Genomic DNA, 23,904 nt, shown 5'->3' with positions numbered 1-23,904 from the left:
GGCAAACTACTCTGAGCCTGGGTGAGAGAGGATGAGGAGGATGAGGACGGCTTTGTTATCTACTCCACCAACTCTTCGGCATGTTGTAGCTCAATAACACGGCCAGCAGCAGAAAAAAAGGACAAGCGGGCCCCACAGCCACCTTCAGAGAATGCACAATGTCCACGACCACCACTGTTGACTGTAGACACAGAGGCTGTTTGCCCTCTTTTAGTGGCCTGTGAGCGTCTGCCTCTGCTTGGTGGTCTTCCGAACATGATAAATTGTTTTTGTTTTGCAACACCACACTACACTATATTAGATACCGTGTACACCTCCTGAAGTGTATTAGAAACTGTACACACTGTATTAGATACTGTGTACACCGCCTGCACTGTATTAGCAACTGTACAATGGCTGCACTGTATTGTGTACTGTGTACACCACCAGAAGTGTAGTAGACACTGTACACACTGTATTAGATACTGTGTACACCTCCTGCACTATATTAGAAACTGTACAATGGCTGCACTGTATTTTATACTGTGTACACCACCAGAAGTGTAGTTGAAACTGTACACACTGTATTAGATACTGTGTACACTGCTTGAAGTGTATTAGAAACAGTACACCACCAAATGCACTGTAGATATAGGATACACTGGATGCAGAGTGTGTGTATATGTGTATAGGGGTTTGCACAGGCTGGGATTGCATTGGCAACTATCATCTTGGATAAAGTATTCATATTGGATTAAGGATTACATTTCCGCTCTAACACAACTCTTCTCTACCCCTCCTACAGGTATGTGTCAGCTCAACCACATCTTCCACCTTTAATTGAAACTGGGACCTGCTTGCTTATTCTGTGTATGTGTAAGCTCAACCACATCTTCCACCTTTAATTGAAACTGGGACCTGCTTGCTAATTCTGTGTATGTGTCAGCTCAACCATATCTTCCACCTTTATGTGCTTTAGGTGATCTATGCTGCCTTCAAATTCTTTACCTCTGTCCATATCACAGTGATGTTTATTTTACTTTCTTATTGTTTATACCTAAATTATGAGCTGTTCTTATCTTTATGGCTCTGACCTTTCTGCTCTCTTGCTGTGTCTTGTAGTGAGCCTTGGTGTGAGAAGTTCATTCTGTTAGCCATGTGTTCCTCCTATACAATCCTGACTAATTGGCAATACCCCCACCCAAACTCAGTATAAATGTAGGCCTTACCTAGGGGATGCACAGGCAGGAGTTTGCACAGGATAAGATTACATTGGCAACTATCATCTTGGATAAAGTATTCATATTGGATTAAGTATTACACTTCCGCTCAGCACTTCTGTGAATGCACAAAGCAAAAATACACAACGGACTTCTGCAGAACACTAAACAGACTACAGGTGACTTGATTCTCCATCAAACTATTTCATCTCTCATTCAGGCTTCCTCTCTATTTCACCACTGTGTATCATGCACTCTCTACTTTTCCTTCTCACAGTTGCATCCTCTCCCCCTAAATTCTCACTCCTTCACCCATCTTCTCCACCCCACAGCTTATATATATCACCCATACTCCTGTCTTCACCTTATTACTGCACATATCAGCTCCTGCTAATTCTGAACCCATATACCAATAAAACCTGCAGGCCACTGGGACGTGTCCCCCCACATAAGTCACACTCCCATATCACCTCTGTCACCCTTCTGCTTCTCCTAACTTCTGGAGATATATCCCCAAATCCTGGACCGCCATCATTTACCTTCGTCCAACATACCCAGCACCCCCCATCCTCTGATAGCAGCCGCAATCCACACAATCTCATTTCTATTCCTCTTCAGCCTAGAACCAGTCTCCCCTTCTCCTGTGCCCTTTGGAATGCTCGCTCTGTTTGTAACAAACTCACCACTGTCCATGACCTATTAATCACAAACTCCCTGAACCTACCTGCAATACTGAGACCTGGATTCAAGAATCTGACCTTCCTTCTCCTGCTTCTCTCTCCTATGGTGGCCCCCTGTGGACTCACTCTCCCAGGCCTAGTGGACAGAAAGGAGGTGGTGTTGGAATCCTCCTATCCCCTTTAAAGCACTTTTCAGGTTCTTCATTGACTCCACTTTCTGTCCCTCTCCTCATTTGGAGCTCACTGTATTCGTCTATTTTCTGCAGTTTCATTGAGAATTGCTGTGATCTATCGGCCCCCGGGACCGGTATCAAACTTCCTTGACGACTTCTCTGCCTGGCTACCCTACATTCTCTCTTCTGAAATTCCAACAATCATTCTTGGTGACTTCAACATCCCTGTTAATCTTAACACTCCCGCTACTTCTAAGCTGCTGAGCCTAACCTCCTCTTTTGATCTAAAACAATGGACAAGCGCTTCTACTCAATCTGTTGGCAACTGCATTGACCTCATATTCTCCTACCAATGCACTCTGCACAACCTCTCCAGTATTCCTTTTCCCTCTCTAATCACCACCTTATTAGTTTCACTCTCTCCTTGTTTTCCTCCTCCTTGCCTTCCAACTACCAAACTATTACACGTAGAAACCTTCACCATCTTAACCCTTCTCTTCTTTTTTCTGCTACAGATTGTCTCTATGACAAAATTTCATCCTTGTCCTGCCCCAACTTGGCCACTTCTGTCTACAACAGTTCACTGTCATCCACCCTGGATACCTTTGCCCCCTCACTACGCACAGAATCAGGCCCCGACTGCTACAACCCAGGCAGACAGACAATACCAGAAGCCTCAAAAAACATAGCTGCGCTCTTGAGCGTCTGTGGCATAAAACTAAGTCACAGCAAGATTTCAGCCAATATAAATCTGCCCTCCAAAAATACCATTCCTACCTGCATACTGCCAAACAGATCTACTTTATCACTCTCATTAACACCCTCTCGCGCATTCCCCGTCAACTCTTTTTTACCTTTACCACTCTACTTCGTCCTCCATTACCTCCACCCACTAACTTACTCACTGCCCAGGAGATTGCTAATCACTTCAAAAATAAGATTGAGACAATTCGTCTCGAGATCTCCACTCTACAGATATCTCCCTCACTACACTTTACTTTTCCTTGTCCTCCTGCACAATCCATACTTCCCTCTTTTTTAACCCAGCTACTATAGAGGAAGTCACTAAACTTTTTTCTAATGCCCACCTAACCTCCTGCCCCCTGGACCCTGTTCCTTCTCAAATACTACGGTCACCATCTGACGCAATCCTACTCTCCTTAACTCATCTTCAACCTCTCACTCTCTACTGGCATCTTCCCCAACCCTCTAAAACATGTGCTAGTCACTCCCATACCAAAAAAGGCCTTAGACCCCACCAATCTTAACAACCTAAGACCCACCTTTTACTCCCTTTTGCCTCCAAACTCCTTGAACGTTTAGTCTACAACCGACTGAGCGACCACCTCATTGAGAATAACCTTCTTGATCCTCTTCAGTCTGGATTTCGCCCACAGCACTCCACAAAAACTGCCCTCCTAAAACTTACAAATGACTTACTAGCAGCCAAAACCAACAGTCATTATTCCATACTCTTACTCTTGGACCTTTCTGCTGCCTTTGATACAGTTGACCACACCCTCCTCCTCAAAAAACTCAATTTGCTTGGTTTCCATGGCTGCACTCTCTGTTGGTTTGAATCTTACCTATCTCATCGCACCTTCAGTGTCACTTACAACTCCACTTCCTCTTCTCCAACTCCTCTTACCGTTGGGGTCCCCCAGGGTTCTGTCCTTGGACCTCTACTATTCTCGATCTACATGTCCTCCCTGGGTCAGCTGATAGCTTACCATGGCTTTCACTACCATTTATATGCTGATGACACCCAAATCTATCTCTCTGCCCCTCAGCTCATCCCATCAATCTCCTCACGCATCACCGATCTACTAACAGACATATCAGTCTGGATGTCAAACCACTTCCTCAAACTGAATCTATCTAAAACTGAGCTCTCAATATTTCCTCCCCCACGTGCCCCCTCCCCTGACTTCTCTGTCAAGATCAATGGCACATCTATCAGTCCGTCCCCACATGCCAGGGTGCTAGGGGTAACCTTAGACTCTGAACTGTCCTTTCAGGCCCACATACAATCCCTGTCCAAATCATGCCACCCTAGCCTCCGCAACATTTCCAGAATACGTCCCTTTTTAACTAATGACACCACCAAGCTTCTAATTCACTACCTGGTTATCTCTCGCCTCGACTACTGCAACTCCCTCCTCATTGGATTACCTCTACATAGACTATACCCCCTTCAGTCCATAATGAATGCCGCTGCAAGACTCATCCACCTTACTAACCATTCAGTGTCCTCCACCCCTCTCTGTCAATCCCTCCACTGGCGTCCACTCACCCAAGGAATAAAATTCAAAGTACTAATAATAAATTACTAGAGCTAATCTCCATGAAAAGATATCATAACATATTTACAAAAATGTGAGGGGTGTACTCACTTTTGTGAGATACTGTGTGTATATATACAGTATCTCACAAAAGTGAGTACACCCCTCACATTTTTGTAAATATTTTATTATATCTTTTCATGTGACAACACTGAAGAAATGACACTTTGCTACAATGTAAAGTAGTGAGTGTACAGCTTGTATAACAGTATAAATTTTCTGTCCCCCTCAAAATAACTCAACACACAGCCATTAATGTCTAAACTACTGGCAACAAGGATGAGTACACCCCTTAGTGAAAATGTTCAAACTGGGCCCAAAGTGTCAATATTTTGTGTGGCCACCATTATTTTCCAATACTGCCTTAACCCTCCTGGGCATGGAGTTCACCAGAGCTTCACAGGTTGCCACTTGAGTCCTCTTCCACTCCTTCATGATGACATCACAGACCTGGTGGATGTTAGGGACCTTGCACTGCTCCAGCTTCCATTTGAGGATGTCCCACAGATGCTCAATAGGGTTTACATCTGGAGACATGCTTGGCCAGTCCATCACCTTTACCCTCAGCTTCTTTAGCAAGGCAGTAATCATCTTGGAGGTGTTTTAGTTCGTTATCATGTTAGAATACTACCCTGCAGCCCAGTCTCTGAAGGGAGGGGATCATGCTCTGCTTCAGTATGTCACAGTACATGTTGGCATTCATGGTTCCCTCAATGAACTGTAGCTCACCAGTGTCGGCAGCACTTATGCAGCCACAGACCATGACACTCCCAACACCATGTTTGACTGTAGGCAAGACACACTTGTTTTTGTACTCTTCACCTGGTTGCCACCACACACACTTGACACCATCTGAACCAAATAAATTTATCTTGGTCTCATCAGACCACAGGATATGGTTCCAGTAATCCGTGTCTTTAGTCTGCTTGTCTTCAGCAAACTGTTTGCGGGCTTTCTTGTGCATCATCTTTAGAAGAGGCTTCCTTCTGGGATGACAGCCATGCAGATCAATTTGATGCAGTATGCGGTGTATGGTCTGAGCACTGACAGGCTGACCCCCCACCCCTTCAACCTCTGCAGCAATGCTGGCAGCACTCAAAGTCTATTCCACAAAGACAACCTCTGGATATGACGCTGAACACGTGCAACTTCTTTGGTCGACCATGGCAAGGCCTGTTCTGAGTGGAACCTGTCCTGTTAAACTGCTGTATGGTCTTGGTCACCGTGCTGTAGCTCAGTTTCAGGGTCTTGGCAATCTTCTTATAGATTAGGTCATCTTTATGTAGAGCAACAATTCTTTTTTCAGATCCTCAGAGAGTTCTTTGCCATGAGGTGCCATGTTGAACTTCCAGTGACCAGAGTGAGAGCAATAACACCAAATTTAACACACCTGCTCCCCATTCACACCTGAGATCTTGTAACACTAACGAGTTACATGACACTGTGGAGAAAAAATAGCTGATTGGGCCCAATTTGGACATTTTCACTTAGAGTGTACTCACTTTTGTTGCCAGAGGTTTAGACATTAATGACTGTGTGTTGAGTTATTTTGAGGGGACAGAAAATTTACACTGTTATACAAGCTGTACACTCACTACTTTACATTGTAGTAAAGTGTAATTTCTTTAGTCATGAAAAGATATAACAAAAATGTGAGGGGTGTTACTCACTTTTGTGAGATACTGTGTGTGTATATATATATATATATATATATATATATATATATATATATATATAATATAATATATATTAATACACTGCCTGCACTGACGGAATATCGAATGAACGCTAAATATATAGTCTATGCTAAATGCAGAGTATGTGTATGTGTATATATATATATATATATATATATATATATATATATATATATATATATATATACTAGACCGACTCTGTCTATATGTACCGTATTTGTGTGTGTGTATGTATATCAAATACACTGCCACTAACTGAATAACCTGCCTGCTTAATCTAACTCAAGCTATCTCTCTGTCCACGCCAACAACACTACACACGGCCGCTGTGTAAGCAGCCTTATATAGTGTGGGGCGTGGACTTAGTCCCCCTGAGACATGATTGCATCAGGTGCATGCTTTGGCCAATCATAATACAGCAATGCACTGCGATCTCGCAGTGCATTATGGGGCATTTCACGGCGCTCAAATATTCCGCAAACACAGTATCTAATAGGGTCCCCCCCATTGCAGTGTCTTCTGTCCCCCTTCACATCACTCCCATAGTGTCCTCTTCCCCCCTTCCCCCCATAGCAAGTTTCCTGTGCCCCCCCAAAGCAGTGTCCTCTGTCCTCTCCACCCCACTGTACTGTTCTCTGCCCCCATAGTGTCCTAAGCCCTCTGCCCCCATAGTGTTCTCTGCCCCCATAGTATCCTCTGCCCCCATAGTATCCTCTGTTCCCTGCACCCCACGGACACACACACTGTGCAGGTAGAACTTCCCTACCATACACAGGTGTAGAGCAGAGTGGCTGGTATCACAGGCTGGATGGGGAAAGGAACTGCTGAAGTTAACTTTTTTCATTTTATACATTAACAGGCTGGTGATTGGTTGCTAGGATCACCTGGCAACCAATCACCCACTGTTTAATATAAAAGGTTAACTTCAGCGGTTCCCACCCCCATCCAGCCCTGTGATTTCAGACGCTCGCTGCTGTCCAATAAAGAGGACAGCAGCGAACGTGTCTGTGGGCCAATTAATTATAGGCACTGACAGGCTGGACAATTAGCAGTGGCTGGCCAGGTGAGGCCCGCGGCCCGCGGGTTGCCGACCCCTGCTGTATAACATCTACAAGAATAAAAAAAAGTAGATCTTCTTTGTGGATCACTAATGTGCATGTACAAGCAGTGCTTGTATACAGCATGTTCTGCAACAGCTGAATGATGGTGAACACATTTGTTGTACATGCATAATTATGCAGACCCACCACTTGTGCCTACTTGCAGAAATAATTTTGCTCACTTTTGTTTTATTAAATCATGCCCAGTCAATTTTGGAAAATAAAGTACGAAGAAATTAATAGAAGTCCTCCCTAGTTTCATCTTCTATCCAGTAAATTATTATTGCTTTTTTAGTGTTTATGAAATGGTAAGTTTTTATAGCTTATGTAACATAACAATATTCAGTACAGTAGTTCTATTTTAACTAAAAACAAGAGGTATATGATTTGTTGACAACTGCATAAATCATGGAAGGTGACTATACCTATATTGTTCTACTTCTACTTGCTACCAGTACTAGCATCTCAGTTACCAATGAAATCAACACTGCTGATAACAATTACTTAGATCAACACCTGTGCTGATAACAGCATAAGCTTAGACCTCTAATGTTTCTTTCCTGCTTACTGATTCCTCTGCACTCTTGCAAATACTCTACATTTGTGCTTATTTCCCATACACCACACCAGGAAAAATATAGGAAGAACAAGACTAACTTTCTAAAGTCTTCTATTTTATTTTTGCAGGTTGTTCAGAAGTGCGTGGCCTTATTAAAAGAAATCACTGCACTTCTAAGCTTTTTAATGCATTTAGATATTGTGCCTAGATTACCTACCTAATTTTTTTTTTATTTGCGTGAGGGTTTTAATGGCAGTTTAATTGTTTAAAATCTTAAACAGACCTTTAAGGAAATTCATTGGATTCATACCTTACCATTTATGGCCACACACAGTGTAATCGCTGTGATTAATAGAAGCACAGTGAAGTCAGTCTGAATTTGGAATACCAAGTGCACTGCTCTACTCTTTCATGGGATAGATTGCTTTTTTTCCGGGATGTGAGTAGAAAGTGACTATTGTATAAGACAAAAGGAAGGAATTACTTCATACTGTAAGTATACCTTCATTAAATTATGCATATATTATTAACTTTTTAACAAGAACTATACATGTAATACTTGTGTTTACTAAAGTATTTTGTGTGCAAAAAATATTGAAGTTCAAAAAATATTCAGTGCAGTCATATTTCTGCTCCGTGTTACATATAGAGTTGTTTAATGAGGCAGCTCAATGTGCAGTGATAATCTATAGCCCATAACATTTCAGTTTGATGTTGGAAGATGAATAAAAGGTGGTTACTGTAAGTATCTTACACATTGTTGTTTGCTTTATAGTTGGTCTTCAATCTGTCTTCAATTATAACTAAAAAATATTATGAGATAAGGTATGTTAATGGATTTATTCAGCTAGGGCCTTCCACTGCTTTATGGAAAGACCCCTTACCTGGAAACACCAAGTACAAAATATTGCATATTCTTGATTTATTTTTGTATTTGTGCCATATAGCACTCAGCATAAAGATTACAAATAATATGCTACATGTCGAGTAAAAACAAAATCTCACAAAAGAAGCACAATATAATTTCAGTAGATAAAAATATAATAATTTTAAAAGAAAACTAATTGTAAGTATTATTATAATGCATGTATTCATTAGTTGCACTAGAAACACTGTCATGATCTCATGCAATGCAACTCAAGAACATATATTTAAAAGTTTGCATGTTTTATGGTACTTTAGAATCACTGACTGTAAGATGAACTGATAGAACATTTAACCATTATAGCAAAAATAATTTTAATAGTCACATATTTTACATATTAAGTTCCCTTGCTCTTACAAACTAGGTTTGAGCATAGTGAATATGGTGAATTCTAATAGACGTAACCAAGCACGTTAGAGTCTACCAAGCAGGGGCGTTGCTAGGTCTACAAAAGATCTGGGGCTAGATCCCATAACAGCGTAGTAAAGAAAGTCTTATGCTTGGGCGGGCATACACATGTATATATGTGTGTGTGTGTGTGTGTCTATATCCCCCCCCACTTACATCAGTGTTCCCAGAGAGCCCCCCACTTACATCAGGGTTCCCAGAGAGCCTCCCCATAAATCAGGGTCCCCAGAGCGCCTCCCCATAAATCGGGGTCCCCAGAGCGCCTCCCCATAAATCAGGTTCCCCAGAGAGCCTCCCCCTTAAATCAGGGTCCGAGAGAGCCTCCCCCTTAAATCAGGGTCCCCAGAGAGCCTCCCCCCTGCATCAGGGTCCCCAGAGAGCCCCCCACTTACTTCAGGGTCCCCAGATAGCTTCCCCTCCCCTTGGGGACCCCTGCAGAGACTTGGGGCTATGGGCCCCAGATTCGGAGCTATAGCTCAAAAGCCACCCCCTCGCGAAGCCACTGCTACCAAGTTTAGGTAAATCATATCAAAATCAATTTTAAAAATGAATGGATTCATTAAATGGATAAATTAGTTGTCTTTTTAAAAAGTAAATCTGTTACCAGACTTTACACACTAAAGTGTTTCCATATTCTAAAAAGAAAAATTAATTCTCAGGCTGGATTCACACCATTGTGAATTGGATGCAGTTTTCCTGCATCCAATTCGCAATAGCAGGAGATTTTGACCGGCTCTCTATGGAGCCGGTTCACATATGTCCGCAGCAGGTCCTGTGCGTTTTGCACAAAAAACGCTGTGTCAGTTGGGACACAGTCAGTGGCGGAACTACCGCCATAGCAACCCACGCGGTCGCAATGGGGCCCGCAGTCGCTATGGGGCCCCGGCGGTTTTCGTCCAATCTCTCCATAGTAACCAGCGGCGCTCGACAAGCCCCTCCCCGCTCAGTGAGCAGAGAGGGCCCTGTCATCAGCCGGCTCAGCAGAGATCAACGGAGAGATCTCCCGCTGAGCCGTCGGACCGAGGCGGACTCCGTGGAAGCGGATCCACCTCCTGAGAATGAGGCCTTAATGTCCTGCAGGCTGCACTGGTCACAGTCACTGATGAATGAATTTACTGGTCACTGAGGAATGAATTTACTGGTCACAGTCACTGATGAATGAATTTACTGGTCACTGAGGAATGAATTTACTGGTCACGGTCACTGAGGAATGAATTTACTGGTCACTGATGAATTAATTAACTGGTCATGGTCACTGATGAATGAATTTACTGGTCACGGTCACAGATTCATGAATTTACTGGTCACAGTCACTGATGAATGAATTTACTGGTCACGGTCACTGATGAATGAATTTACTGGTCACGGTCACAGATGAATGAATTTACTGGTCACGGTCACAGATGAATGAATTTACTGGTCACGGTCACTGATGAATGAATTTACTGGTCACGGTCACTAATGAATGAATTTACTGGTCACAGTCACTGATGAATGAATTTACTGGTCACAGTCACTGATGAATAAATTTACTGGTCACGGTCACTGATGAATGAATTTACTGGTCACGGTCACAGATGAATGAATTTACTGGTCACGGTCACAGATGAATGAATTTACTGGTCACAGTCACTGATGAATGAATTTACTGGTCACGGTCACTGATGAATGAATTTACTGGTCACGGTCACTGATGAATTAATTTACTGGTCACGGTCACTGATGAATGAATTTACTTTGTTGATCGAAAGTAATATAAGCTGTTGCCTGGGTACTGTGCCACATGAGTGTGGTAATCTTTTGTTCAATGGAATTAGTTATTTTTTTTTGTGGGGGGGGGGCTGTTTGCAGGGGGGCCCCATACAGCATTTTGCACAGAGACTGCACTGACACAGCTGCTGCTCCCAATTTGATATCCATGTGGGTGTGCTGCCCCAAACACAGACTCTGGGCCGTGCACCTGCACAGAGGTCAAATTGGGAGCAGTGGCTGTGTCTGTGCAACTGCTGTGTCCCTATTGACACCAATAGGATTGCCTGCATGGGGATCTACAGAACACCTGTGCAGCTCTTGTATGAGTGTACATTGTAGTAAGCCCAGTGAGAATGGGGCCTAAATGTCAGAGGAGTTATCTAGGAGGTATAAACAACATTTATGCTTCACTGATCACTTTTTTTCTGCAATTAGATGTTCCTGCTTTAACCACTTGCCTACCAGGCACTTTTACCCCCTTACAGGCTAATTTTCAGCTTTCAGTGCTGTCACACTTTGAATGACAATTCTGTGGTCATGCAATGCTGTACCCAAATCCAAAATATTTCTCTCTTTTTTTTTTTTCTTTTTCACACAAAAGAGCTTTTTTTGGTGGTATTTAATCACCACTGGGTTTCTATTTTATTTTTTGCTAAATAAACAAATAAAGACCGAAAATTAAAAAAAAAACAAAAAAAAAACCTTTGAGGCTCGGTTCACACTATTGCGAATTGGATGCGGGTTCACCGCAACCAATTCGCAATAGCAGGAGATTTTGACCAATGAAATGAATAAATTACAGCGCTCGCAGTGATGCTAATAATATATCACTAAATAGAGTGAAAACAATTCATAAGTAGGTGAATGTCCATATATTGGTGAATGATGCGCTCCAATTTATAAAGTGCAATCGTGTTCCAAAAGTTGAAGTGCGCCACACTCCCTCCTGTGTCCCCACTCACTGGATTGAATGGACCCCCAGCTTTGCAGTCTAGGGGTCGTTCAGGCTTAGAGTGTTGGCCAGTGATGGCAAATTCACATCAGGATACAAGGAAATCTCCCATGCTCATGACAGTCATGCATGGATCATGATGCCCAAAACGAAATAAAGTAAGGTGATTATTGTGCAGATAAAAAAAGGTACTTACAAGATGTAGGTTAAAATAAGCATGAACTAGCAAAGGATTGCAATGGGAAGCGCCGCGAGTATATATATTTAGAATGTGCTCCTTTCACAGGAGATTTTGACCGGCTCTCTATGGAGCTGGTTCATATATCTCCGCTGCGGCTCCAGTGCAAATTTGCACAGGAGCCCTGTGCACCATTTGGTCCATTTATGGTCTGAATTCAGCCAAAAATTTGGGCTGAAATCGGACCTGAAACGGTGAACGGGGACGCACCGGACTCCTGCTGTGAGCCGCATGCGAAGATAGTGTGAACCCAGCCTCATGGTTTCTTATAAAATTTTGCAAACAGCTAATTTTTCTCCTTCACTTATGTGCACTAATGAGGCAACACTCATAGGTGACACTGGCAGCACTTGTGGGCACAGATTGGTGGCACTGGTGGGCACTGTTGGGACTGCACTGATAATCAGGACACTGATAATCAGTGCCTTGATTATCACTGTAGATGTCCCTTTTAGAGAAGCTGGTTATCGCTGCCAGCATGAGGAAAGGAGTGCTGATAACCGGCTTCTGTTGACATCCGTGATGAGCTGTGATTGGACACAGTTGATCACATAGTAAAGAGCCGCTGATTGGCTGAAATCAGCAGTGTCGCCCCCCCCCCCCCAATATGACAGCCTCCCAGAACTAGCAGGCCATGCTGTAGCCATCATTCGGCTATAGCGAGATCCTAAATTGGTTAAAGCAGGTTTAGATGCATTTACATCAATTTGGCATCAAACGGTTCAGCTTCGCAAAACCAACACTAAACTGATGGTGTATGCAAATTTGTATTCATTTAGCAAACATTCAAACGTTGAGCTTGTAAATGCTTCTTAATGTCTAGTGAACAAATATACATAGGATACATTCCTATGCGAACCTGGACATTTCGGTTTTGATGCAAGTGTGTATGAGGTCTGTTAGAAACCAACAAATCTGACTCTAGAATCTATTTTGTGATCGTTCTTTAAGATGAGTTACTTCACAGTACAGGCAGGTAGAGAGGTCAATGATGCCTGGTTTAAAGCTGGGTTCACACCATTGCGAATTGGATGTGATTGGTTTCCCGCATCCAAATCGCAATAGCAGGAGATTTTGACCGGCTCTCTATGGAGCCGGTTCCCATATCTCCGCAGCGGGTGCGGTGTGTTTTGTGCATCTTTTGGTCCGTTTCAGGTCTGAATTCAGCCCAAACTCAGCTGAACTCGGACCTGAAACAGTGAACCAGGACGCATCGGACCCCTGCTGTGAGCCGCATGCATATGTAAACCAAGCCTAAAACTTTTTAACTGCTTGTTGACATAAGTATTGATATTCATATTTTTATCAATAATCTAATGTTAATTTGGTAAATATGTGTGCCTAGACTAACATAAAAGGTGTCAGGTTCACAGGTTGGTACACACTATAATGCCGCGTACACACGATTGGAATTTCCGACAACAAATGTTCGATGTGAGCTTGTTGTCCGACCGTGTGTAGGCTCCATCGGACATTTCCAGTCGGAATTTCTGACAACAGATATTTGAGAGCTGGTACTCAAATTTTACGACAACAAAATTCGTTGTCGTAAATTCCGAGCTTGTGTAGACAATTCCGATGCAACAAATTCCACGCATGCTCTGAATCAAGTACGAGACAGAAGCGCTCGGTCTGGTAAAACTAGCGTTCGTAATGGAGATAGCACATTCGTCACGCTGCACATTTTTACATTTTTTAAAGCAGCGCATTCTCTTCTTCTTCTTTAGAATGCTAGAATAATGAAGTTGTTTTGCTGCTGATATTCACACAGAGTTCGGACAAACTGATTTCTTTATTATTTCTAGTGATCTCCTGAATAACCTTTTTTTTTTTTTTTCGCCAGATCTCAAGAATAATTTTTCTATTTTTTTATTTATAGTGATCTCTTTTTTTTGTTTTTTTGTTTTTTTTATCAAGATCTCCTTATTTTTTTTTTTAATGTTTTTTTTTTATTGTGATCTCCATAATATTTTTTGTCATTTTGTGTGTCAAGTTACCACAACACCATTATTATCTTATATTTTTTAACCTCAAGGAGATTGGTTGGTGTTGGTGTCCCTTGTTAATTTGACATTGTCTTTTTGAAATGTACCTGCCTACTCAAAAACAAACTGTCCTTTTTGAACTAAAACACATAGCCAAGTATTTGTGAAAAAAAACTATACTTTTTTTTGGGTTATAACAAAATAAAGAGGAAGGCAACGCTGGATAAACTGTTGAAATTGTCGAAGCCTTTGTACTCCAGGGCATACATTTGACAGGCAAAATTGGTAGCCTGATGAGTCCATTTAATAGGGAGCACAATGCGGTCCAGGACTCCGAGAGATCGGAAGCAGAAGCAGATGACATGTATGTCCTGAGGCTGTGGTCTTACAACAGCCTGCGTCTTTTTCCAGACCAGACTGAACCCAAGCCATCACACTCTTGTCTTCCTTCCACACTTCCTTCCAGGCTGTGGCTGTGGTGTTGGAGTTGTGGCAGGAGGTGGAGGAGGAGTATGGTCCAACTCACATACATGACTTTTTTTGTGAGTTCGCCCATCACCCTCTTATTTAGGGCCTGGCATAGCTCTCTTGAAGATTGGGGGTGGTTCTGAGGGCCACAGTAGCCTGCCGAATCAAAGAAAGCGCTGACTCCTCCACGTTACTCCCCTTCCTGGGCCTTTTTGTTGGAAGGCAGGGGGGAAAAACCTGCTATTCGGTCAGGCTACTGGGCACGGCCCTTCATAGCTGCCACTTTCCACGGCCACCTCCTGGCTGCCACTTTCCATGGCTTCCTCCTGGCTGAGACTTTCCTTGCCCTCCTCTTTATTTTATTATTATAAAAAGAGTGTTTCACCTGTCACAGACAGGGCAGCTCCCTGTATTTATCAATGAAGATGGGGAGGAAGTCATGATCGTTGAATCTATTCATTTTCTCTGCAAGACACAACACAAGACAAACCCTATTGCCAGGCTAAACTCTCCTAATCTTGTCCCAATATAGCCCTCAATCTATAAGCAGAATAGGCCACTGATGCCCCAAGTTAAAATGTTACCTTCATTAGCACAATCGGCGCTTACGCTACTCCGTCCTCCGCTCACAGATCACACGTACAACGCACGCGTGTTACGCTTTATATATATATATAATGGTGGAGACAGAGCAGGTGCATGCAGAGGAGAGCAGCAACGAGGAGGAAGGCAAAAGCCCGGAGCCACAAACGTCACGATCCAGGAGATTTAAGGCGTGAAATATGTCCTTTGGTGAGATGGTGGACATCTTGAAGAGGGCCTACTATGACGGGAAATATGGACCGTACAGCAACCCAAATGTGAGAAAGGCCAAAATCATAACTAACGTAGTAAAAAGTCTGCAGAATAATTTTGGGGTACGGCGATCCAAGGATCAACTGAGGAAACGATGGTCAGACCTCAAATTGAGGGAGCAGGATCAGTACAGAAGAATCAAGAGAGTGCTGCAAAAAAGTAAGTATTTTGTCGTGTGTTCCTATTATTATTATTATTATTACTTTAGTGCTGCTCCATGTGCTTTTCTTTACTGTTGTACAGTTTAAAATGGCATTTAAAATGGCAAGTTTCAGGTTCGTGGGCACAGTAATCGTTCGTAGTAAACATCGTTCGTTCAACCACTAATACAATGTTTTTTTGCAGGTGCAGGTTAACTACATTTGTTCAGACCTATTTGTATTAAAAGAAGTTTGTTGTCTAGATGGGTTTGTAACTAGAATGAAATGCAAACTTGATTCAGTGCAAGGAGAGAAAACTTAGCAGCTGTTTACACATCTGGACGCAGGAGCACTAGTGTGGGACACAAGAACACCCTTTTTAGGGTGTCCCACACAGGTGCTCAAGTGGATACTAGGGGTGTCTCCATGTGGGCAACTTTACCAAAAAGGTAAGTATTCCAGCTTGAAGAAAGGGAAAAAAGAATGTCTTCAGCTTGGAATTCTGCCAAAACAGACAATTGTACATCACTTCCAAGCAATGTTTCATATTCCTATTTCTTGCCTCAAATATCTGTGTGCTAAGTATACCTTTTTTTTATTCACATAGGGGAGAAAAGACTCGGGACATCAGAGGACACCAGGGACCCCCAACCTCCTAAAGAAGGGGAAGTCACCACACCACAACCTGAAGATGTAGAGGGAGGAGAGGTTCATGACGCGGTTGAAATAGTGACCACAACAGGTGAGTGTCTGAGACCACTGCTTCAGGTAATAGATGTATGCCTGCATATTTATAATACATGGTGTGTTTTTTTTATTTTAGGTGATGTGGATGTAGTGGATGTAGTGGAAGAAGAAACTAATTTCACAAGTGCAAGTGCACACGTCCTCATCTAGGAGATCATGGTGTGCAATCTTGATTTAGAAAAGATAAAGGAAAACATCAAAGATGTTCAACAAAAAATGAAGAACATCATTGATGTTTTAGGCAGAATCTAAAACACACAAAAAATGTACCGTTTTGTCGAGGACTTTTTTTATTTTAATTCGAGTTTTAAAGTATTTTAAAATCCAAATTTTGAATATGCACACAGTGTGTCAACATGTGCTATCTGCCATCAAGGGATATCAAGGTACGCGTTTTGGGGGTGCAACCCCTTCCTTGCAACTAAAGTAGATGAGAGGAAGGGGTTGCACCCCTGAAACATATCCATTGATCCCCCATGATGGGAGCTAGCACATGTTGACATTAGGCATGGGATCAGGAGGGAAATCCACATTTTGACTCCCAATTTGTGTGCATCTTCAAAATTTGGCTTTTACAGGGGTGGCATCACCCCATCTGATGAAGGCAATATCAACACAGTTTTGACATACTAATGTCTGATATTGCCTTCACTTTTTCAAAGTTGAACTTTGTAAGTTCATGAGTTGTGTATGTTATGGTTTGAAACATGCTTGTTTAACCAAAAAAAATTATATTTCTAATGCCAAACATAAAAACAAAGATGTTGGTTTGTTCAAAAACCCTTTTCCAATGCACATGTGAATGTGCTTTGAGTAAAATGTTTTCTACTCAACAATGTGCGGCTTCTACTTTCAATGCTCAATACCAGTTTTTGGAGTAAGTTGGTGTTTACAGTGACAATGGGGGTTATTTACTAAAAGCAAATCGACTTTGTACAACAAGTGCACATTCAGTGCAGTTTCAGTGTACTTTCAAGTGCACTTGTAGTGCAAAGTGGATTTGCTTTTAGTAAATAACCCACACAATGCTCTAAAATTGTCCCCAATCAGGCCATTTTAGGCACTCAAAACAAACAATTCATGGTGCTGAAAAGCATGATTATTTTTAACATTAATGCATTACATACATTAACAACAAAAACAATGTGTGTGTAGCAGACCCACAACAGAATAGTTAGCTGAAGAAGAGATTGTCACCTCATGTATCAAATAAATTACGTTTGCATTATTTAACCACTTCAATACCCGCGTATAGTCATATGACGTCCACAGATGGGATCTCCCATCCTGGGTGGACGTCATATGATGTCCTGGGATTCCCGGCCGTCTAGGGGGCGCGCGCGCGCCGCCGGGAGCGCTCACGCCGGCCGCGATGTCCGCCGGGTACCCGCGATTGCCTGTTAACCGGGCCGGCATGTGGATCTGTGTGTGTAAACACACAGATCCACAGCCTGTCAGCTCTGAGGAGAGCGATCTGTGTTCCCAGAACGGAGGAACACTGATCGGTCTCCTCCCCTAGTGCGTCCCCTCCCCCTTCAGTTAGAATCATTCCCTAGGAAACATACTTAACCCCTCCCCGCCCCCTAGTGGTTAACCCCTTCACTGCCTGTCACATTTACACAGTAATCAATGCAATTTTATAGCATTGATCGCTGTATAAATGTGATTGGTCCCAAAAATGTGTCAAAAGTGTCCGATGTGTCCGCCATAATGTCGCAGTCACCAAAAAAAATCGCGATCGCCGCTAAAAAAATTAAAAAATATATATTTTTTAAATATGCCATAAATCTATCCCGTATTTTGTAGACGCTATAACTTTTGCGCAAACCAATCAATATACGCTTATTGCGATTTTTTTTTTACCAAAAATATGTAGAAGAATACGTATCGGCCAAAACTGAGGAAAAAATGTGTTTTTAAAAAAAAAAAATTGGGATATTTATTATAGCAAAAAGTAAAAAATATTGTGTTTTTTTCAAAATTGTCGCTCTTCTTTTGTTTATAGCGCAAAAAATAAAAACCGCAGAGGCGATCAAATACCACCAAAAAAAAGCTCTATTTGTGGTGAAAAAAGGACATAAATATTTTTTGGGTACAACGTCGCACGACCGCGCAATTGACATTTAAAGTGCGACAGCGCTGAAAACTAAAAATTGGCCTGGGAAGGAAGGGGGTGAAATTGCCCTGTAGTGAACCGGATAATATAGGAAAATGTCCAAAAAGAAAAGCCCATTGGAGAACCTAAGAGTCAGCTAAAATAAACACAAGCAGTAAATCAAATTAAATATTGTTTCAGTTTAAAATAAAAATGAATTTTTAAAAATGTTTCCCAAACATTTGCTGGCATATCAATGGCCCCCCTACCCGCAAAGTATTCCAGATATTCTTGTGGGGGGGGGGGCAAGCCAGGACGGCCAGATTCAAGTTTCGTCAGGGTTGACTAATCTGGAAATCTGGCCTCAGGCCCAACTGAGGACACATAGTTTGAAGCATTTCTCCTTAGAAAGTTGTGCATAATGCAGCATGCAAGTACTATATGGTTTAGTTTATATTCCGCCATGTGAATTAGCGTCAGGAATAGGTGGAACCAGCTGGCCATTATGCCGAAAGCATTCTCCACCACTCTTTTGGCTCTGGCCAGCCAGTAGTTAAAAACCCTCTGGTCCGGGGTGAGGGTCCTCATGGGGAATGGCCGCATCAGGTGTTCACCAAGCCCAAATGCTTCATCAGCGAAAAAGACGAACGGTAGACCAGCCACGTTGTCTTCCACAGGTGGCAATCCCAAGCCACCACTCTGGAACTGTCTGTAGAACTCGGTCTGGGTGATGACTCTACTATCCGGCCATTCTTCCCCACGTCCACATACAAAAACTCGTATGTCGCAGACACCACCGCCAACATTGCTATACTATTAAACCCCTTGTAATTATAATATTATGACCCCCAGTTGGGGAGTGGGACGATGTGGACGTGTTTCCCATCAATTGCCCCTATGCAGTTGGGAAAGTCCCACCGCTAAGCAAAATGGGATGCCACAGTCTGCCATTCCTGTGGGGTTGAAGGAAACTGTGGAGTCAAACAAGAAAAAAAATAGTACTTTTGCACATAAACATTGCCAGCAGATTAGACACAAACATTCTTGGCCAACATAAGTATAACATTTATTTTAAGGAGTATTTAAAGACAAAAGTATAAGGTACACTTCCTTCAGATTCCTCCTCCCCTCTGATGGCCCAGTGAAAAAATTTTATGTTGGGGGGGGGGGGGGGGGAGATGTTTTGGACAGGTATCCGTCTTCACTTCATTGAGAGCTGAATGCATACATAATGTGTGTTACTTTGGCCAGCCCCTCCTTACTTACACTATTGGCAGCCCACTGGACAGGTAAGAAGTGTCATAATACAAAAATAAGAATACACACTGTCCAAATTGAAGCACAATTTTACATTCTACAATTACATATCTAGATAATAGGAGAACAAAACTATAAACAGTACCATTTGAAAGTATTCAGGCAGGCTCTTGCACTACATGATTTGGTGAATTCATCCATAAATCTGACCACAAAAGGGGTAGGTATAGTGTGTATGGTTTTGGCAAAGTCAGCAAATAGAGGATTGGTATCGTTTGACTTAGCGGTTGGGGGGGAGGGAGGTTTCCAAATGAGTTTGGGCCCCCCCCCCCAAAAAATAGCCTCTTGCACTATGCATGAATTTAAGGACAAAAATAACATTTGTACACATTTTAGGGGGTGTTTAGGGTAAATCACTACAATGGAGCTGACAAAATACATTGTTAAGTGACTAGCCTAGGTGTGTATGGGCCCAGGATAGTATGCTGGGGAGGTTAGTGAAGGCAAATATGCATGAAGGACAAAAAAGCTGCATTAAAAGCTTCCAGCATGCATGAGGACAAAGAGGACATTCACAGCATATTACAATCATGGTAATTACAGAATGATGAAATAAATCCAATAGATTAGCAAACATTAAATACATAGAATGTGATGTTAAAGGATAAAACTTACCTTAATATAGTCCTTCTGCAGGACCTGAATGATGGCAGAACAGGTCTCTGGAATAATGATCCCCAGAGCCTGGGGGGAGATGCCTGTCGAGGACTTGATGTCCTGCAGACTTCTCCCTGTCGCCAAGTACCACAAGGTGGTGTCTAGCCTTTGTTCTGGAGTGATGGCTTGCTGCATGCAAGTGTCCTGCTTGGTAATATAGGGGGACAGCAAAGCCAGCAAATGGTGAAAAACGGAGTCCGTCATCCGGAGATAATTCCTGAAACCATCAGGATTATTCTCCTGGATCTCCAGTAACAAAGGCATGTGTGAGAATTGGTCACGCTGGAGCAACCAATTTTGGTCCATGTACTCCTCTTCCCCCTCTTCATGGAGCGGGCTTGGGTCAAAGTAAGAACCCCAACACCAGGCCCTTGCATAGCACGAACTCTATGACGAGTACGTAAATGCATCATGGCTTCAAAATGGTCGGTTGGTCAGTACGAATTAACAGAACACACTGAAGAAGAGCAAGCTGAAAATCAGAAACGAGCAGACAAGAACGCAAACAGATACAAACTGTCTACACGCACTGAAAAACAGATACGAACCCACAAGCACAAACTGAAGAGCAGTAACGAACTGAAAAGCATGAGGCTGAAAATTGCAAATCATCTCTCACCAAACTTCTACTCAGGGCCGCTGATAAGCCAGTACAACTGGCCCTGTTGTACCGAGCCCAGCCAGCAGGGGGGCCCAGCAATCAGAGAATAAAAGAATGAATGCAGAATAAAAAAAAAGTCTTTCTCCAGCCAGCATCCTCCTGCCCCGCTCTGACTTATCTGAGGTTTTTTTCTTCTTTCTGGGTACCTCTGTATTCATGTTCTTGTGGATGTGAAGGAGGGACTATTTTTTCTATTTGGGGCGCATGTCATTTCCGCGGCCGCTCCGCTTGCTGGCTCAAGTCCCGTCCTGCATATTCCCTTCCCAGGCGGAGTTATTCATCTCCCTCTGCTCATGGCAGGGGCAGACAAATAGGGGTCACAGAAGTCACCATTGAGACTGGGCCCCATGCTGCAGGGGGCCTGTGTGGCCCCCCCATACCTGAATTGTTAGAGAGGTGGCTGCCCGATCCTCAGCCGATGTGTAAATCGGCAATGCAGGAACGTGATCTCACTGTTTACAGTTACACTGAAAGTGAAAGCAAAGGGAGAGATGTCTTGCAGTGTGTGCTGTGCTCTCTGCCTCCCCCTACAGCGCAGTACCCGACATGGAGAGTGAAGGTAGAGTGCTGCTGCTGCCAATTTAAAAAAAAGCAATCTGTATATGTTTGTATGCATGTGTGTGTGCTCAAAATCAGAGGGCAGGGAAGAGGCATATAACTGACTATAGTAGATGGTAAATTCCCACAGTAGCCCCTCAGAAGAGGAGACCATAGACCCTTCAAATGCACGGATTTTGGATATATAGTAGAAGTGAGGGGCCTATTCTGTTGAGAAAGCATGGCCAGAAATCTGTCATTTTTGTCCCCGTCCCAAAAAAAAGTTGCCTGCTGCTATGTAAATCTAGCTTCATGACCTCTGCCATGTGTAACTGCAGGTCCCCCTTAGCAGACAGCCACCGTTTCAGAGATGTGTCTGTGTGTGTGCATTTATGTGTGTGTATATTTACGTGTGTGTGTATTTATCTGTGTATGCGTGTGTATGTTTATGTGTGTGTGTGTATTTGTATGTATATGTGTGTATATATTTACGTGTGTGTGTATTTATATGTGTGTGTATGTTTACGTGTGTGTGTATTTATATTTATATGTGTGTGTATGTTTACGTGTGTGTGTATTTATATGTACATGTATATGTGCGTACATGTGTGTTTAGATGCATGTGTGTATCCACACACTACTTTTAAACCTGACGCCCTTTTTCTATACGATCTTAGAGCAGTTTATAATACTATGCATTAAGGTGAAAAAACTTCTGACACTGACCAGCCCCCCCGTTTTCACCTGAGCCCGTTCATTCCCTCAGGGGAGACGCTCTCACCTTCTCTGCTCGGGGTTCTCGGCTCTTCATTGGACTGATTGATAGCAGCGCAGGCGCCAGGGGGTGGGGCTGAGTCCAGCATTCTGTGTCTATGCACACAAATGCTGGACTTGGGAGCATGCCTACAAGGTAACCCCCAGGGAGAGTGCTTCTCCCAGGGGGTTTACCAATGAGAGGAGGAGCCGTGAGCGCCACCGGGGGACCCCAGAAAATGACAAGGTTCGGGGGCCACACTGTGCAAAATAAACTGCACAGTGGAGGTAAGTAAGATATGTTTGTTATTAAAAAAACAAAAAAACAAATGGTTCACAATTACTTTAAGTAAATTGTAGTTAGAGTGTAATGTCTTTGACAGGTATCCTGTTCCCACTTCCAGGAGCCTAAGCTGTGGATATTGACGTCACAGCTTGGCTCCATCCTCTTCCCCCTGTCGCCCGGCCAGTAGAAAAGAGGAGCGGAGCTTTGCGCATGCGCAGTAAGGTTCCCGGCGTGAAACCGTAAGGCTACACTGCCAGGTTCCCTTACCTGTAATGGTGGCAGCACCCAACAGCTGATGGAAACATCAGCTGCAGTGCCAACATCTCTGGACTCCAGGACAGGTAAGTGTCCTATTTAGGGATGAGCTTCGAGTTCGAGTCGAACCCATGTTCGACTTGAACATCGCATGTTCGACCGTTCGTCGAATTTCGAACGTTATGGGCCATTCGCGCCAAATTTGAGTGGTGCATCATGGCCCATAATTCACGGTGGCATCTCAGTGCATTGCTGGCTGATGATTGGCCAAGCATGCACTATGACCCGCATGCTTGGCCAATCACAGCGCCGTCTGTACAGATAGCCGTAATTAGCCAAAGTCAGGGTGGCTTTGGCCAATTGTGGCTCAGGGGGTTTAATACACGCCCCACACTATATAGGCCACCTGCGTGGTGGCCTTGTGTAGTGTGTGGCGGCGGTGGTGGAGAGATAGACAGAGAGACAGTGTCTTTTGATTTAAGTTAGAGTAGGCAGGCGACTCAGTTAGCTGTGCACTTACAGTGTATCGTGTATATATATGCATCATATATATATATATATATATATATATATATATATATATATATATATATATATATATATATACTATTCAGTTTAGCTAGATCTGTTCCTGTTATTCTCTTCCTACTGACAGGCAGGTGTTTTTACAGTATTTACAGCTACCTGAAGAAAATTGCTGGTGTTCTTCTGATCCTATTAGCTACAGTATTTACAGTTAGTGTAGTGCGTCCTCAGCACAGTGTGCACCTAAAGCTACCTGAAGAAAATTGGTGGTGTTCTTCTGATCCTATTAGTACCACAGGCAGGCAGCTACAGTATTTACAGTTAGTGTACTGTGTCCTCTGCACAGTGTGCACCTAAAGCTACCTGAAGAAAATTGGTGGTGTTCTTCTGTTCCTATTAGTACCGCAGGCAGCTACAGTATTTACAGTTAGTGTACTTCGTCCTCTGCACAGTGTGCACCTAAAGCTACCTGAAGAAAATTGGTGGTGTTCTTCTGATCCTATTAGTACCACAGGCAGGCAGCTACAGTATTTACAGTTAGTGTACTGTGTCCTCTGCACAGTGTGCACCTAAAGCTACCTGAAGAAAATTGGTGGTG

General features: G+C 43.0%; 1 protein-coding gene across 3 annotated transcripts in view; it reads left to right on the top strand.

Annotated features, from left to right (window-relative positions):
* The first annotated feature begins 7,811 nt into the window (after positions 1 to 7,811).
* The window catches only part of KCNMB1 (potassium calcium-activated channel subfamily M regulatory beta subunit 1), a 164,401-nt gene continuing 148,308 nt past the window's right edge, over positions 7,812 to 23,904 (top strand). The window contains exons 1-3 of one of the 3 annotated variants that reach the window (XM_073620742.1): positions 7,812 to 8,242; positions 16,081 to 16,215; positions 16,297 to 16,379. The gene's annotated coding sequence lies outside the window, so the exon portion shown is untranslated. The remainder of the gene's footprint in view (positions 8,243 to 16,080; positions 16,216 to 16,296; positions 16,380 to 23,904) is intronic. The other 2 variants (XM_073620741.1, XM_073620740.1) reach the window with 2 other exon arrangements.

The sequence above is a fragment of the Aquarana catesbeiana genome, linkage group LG03 (genome assembly GCF_042186555.1).
Source record: "Aquarana catesbeiana isolate 2022-GZ linkage group LG03, ASM4218655v1, whole genome shotgun sequence".
In the NCBI taxonomy this organism is placed as follows: Eukaryota; Metazoa; Chordata; class Amphibia; order Anura; family Ranidae; genus Aquarana; species Aquarana catesbeiana.
This window is presented reverse-complemented; position numbering and strand designations above follow the sequence as displayed.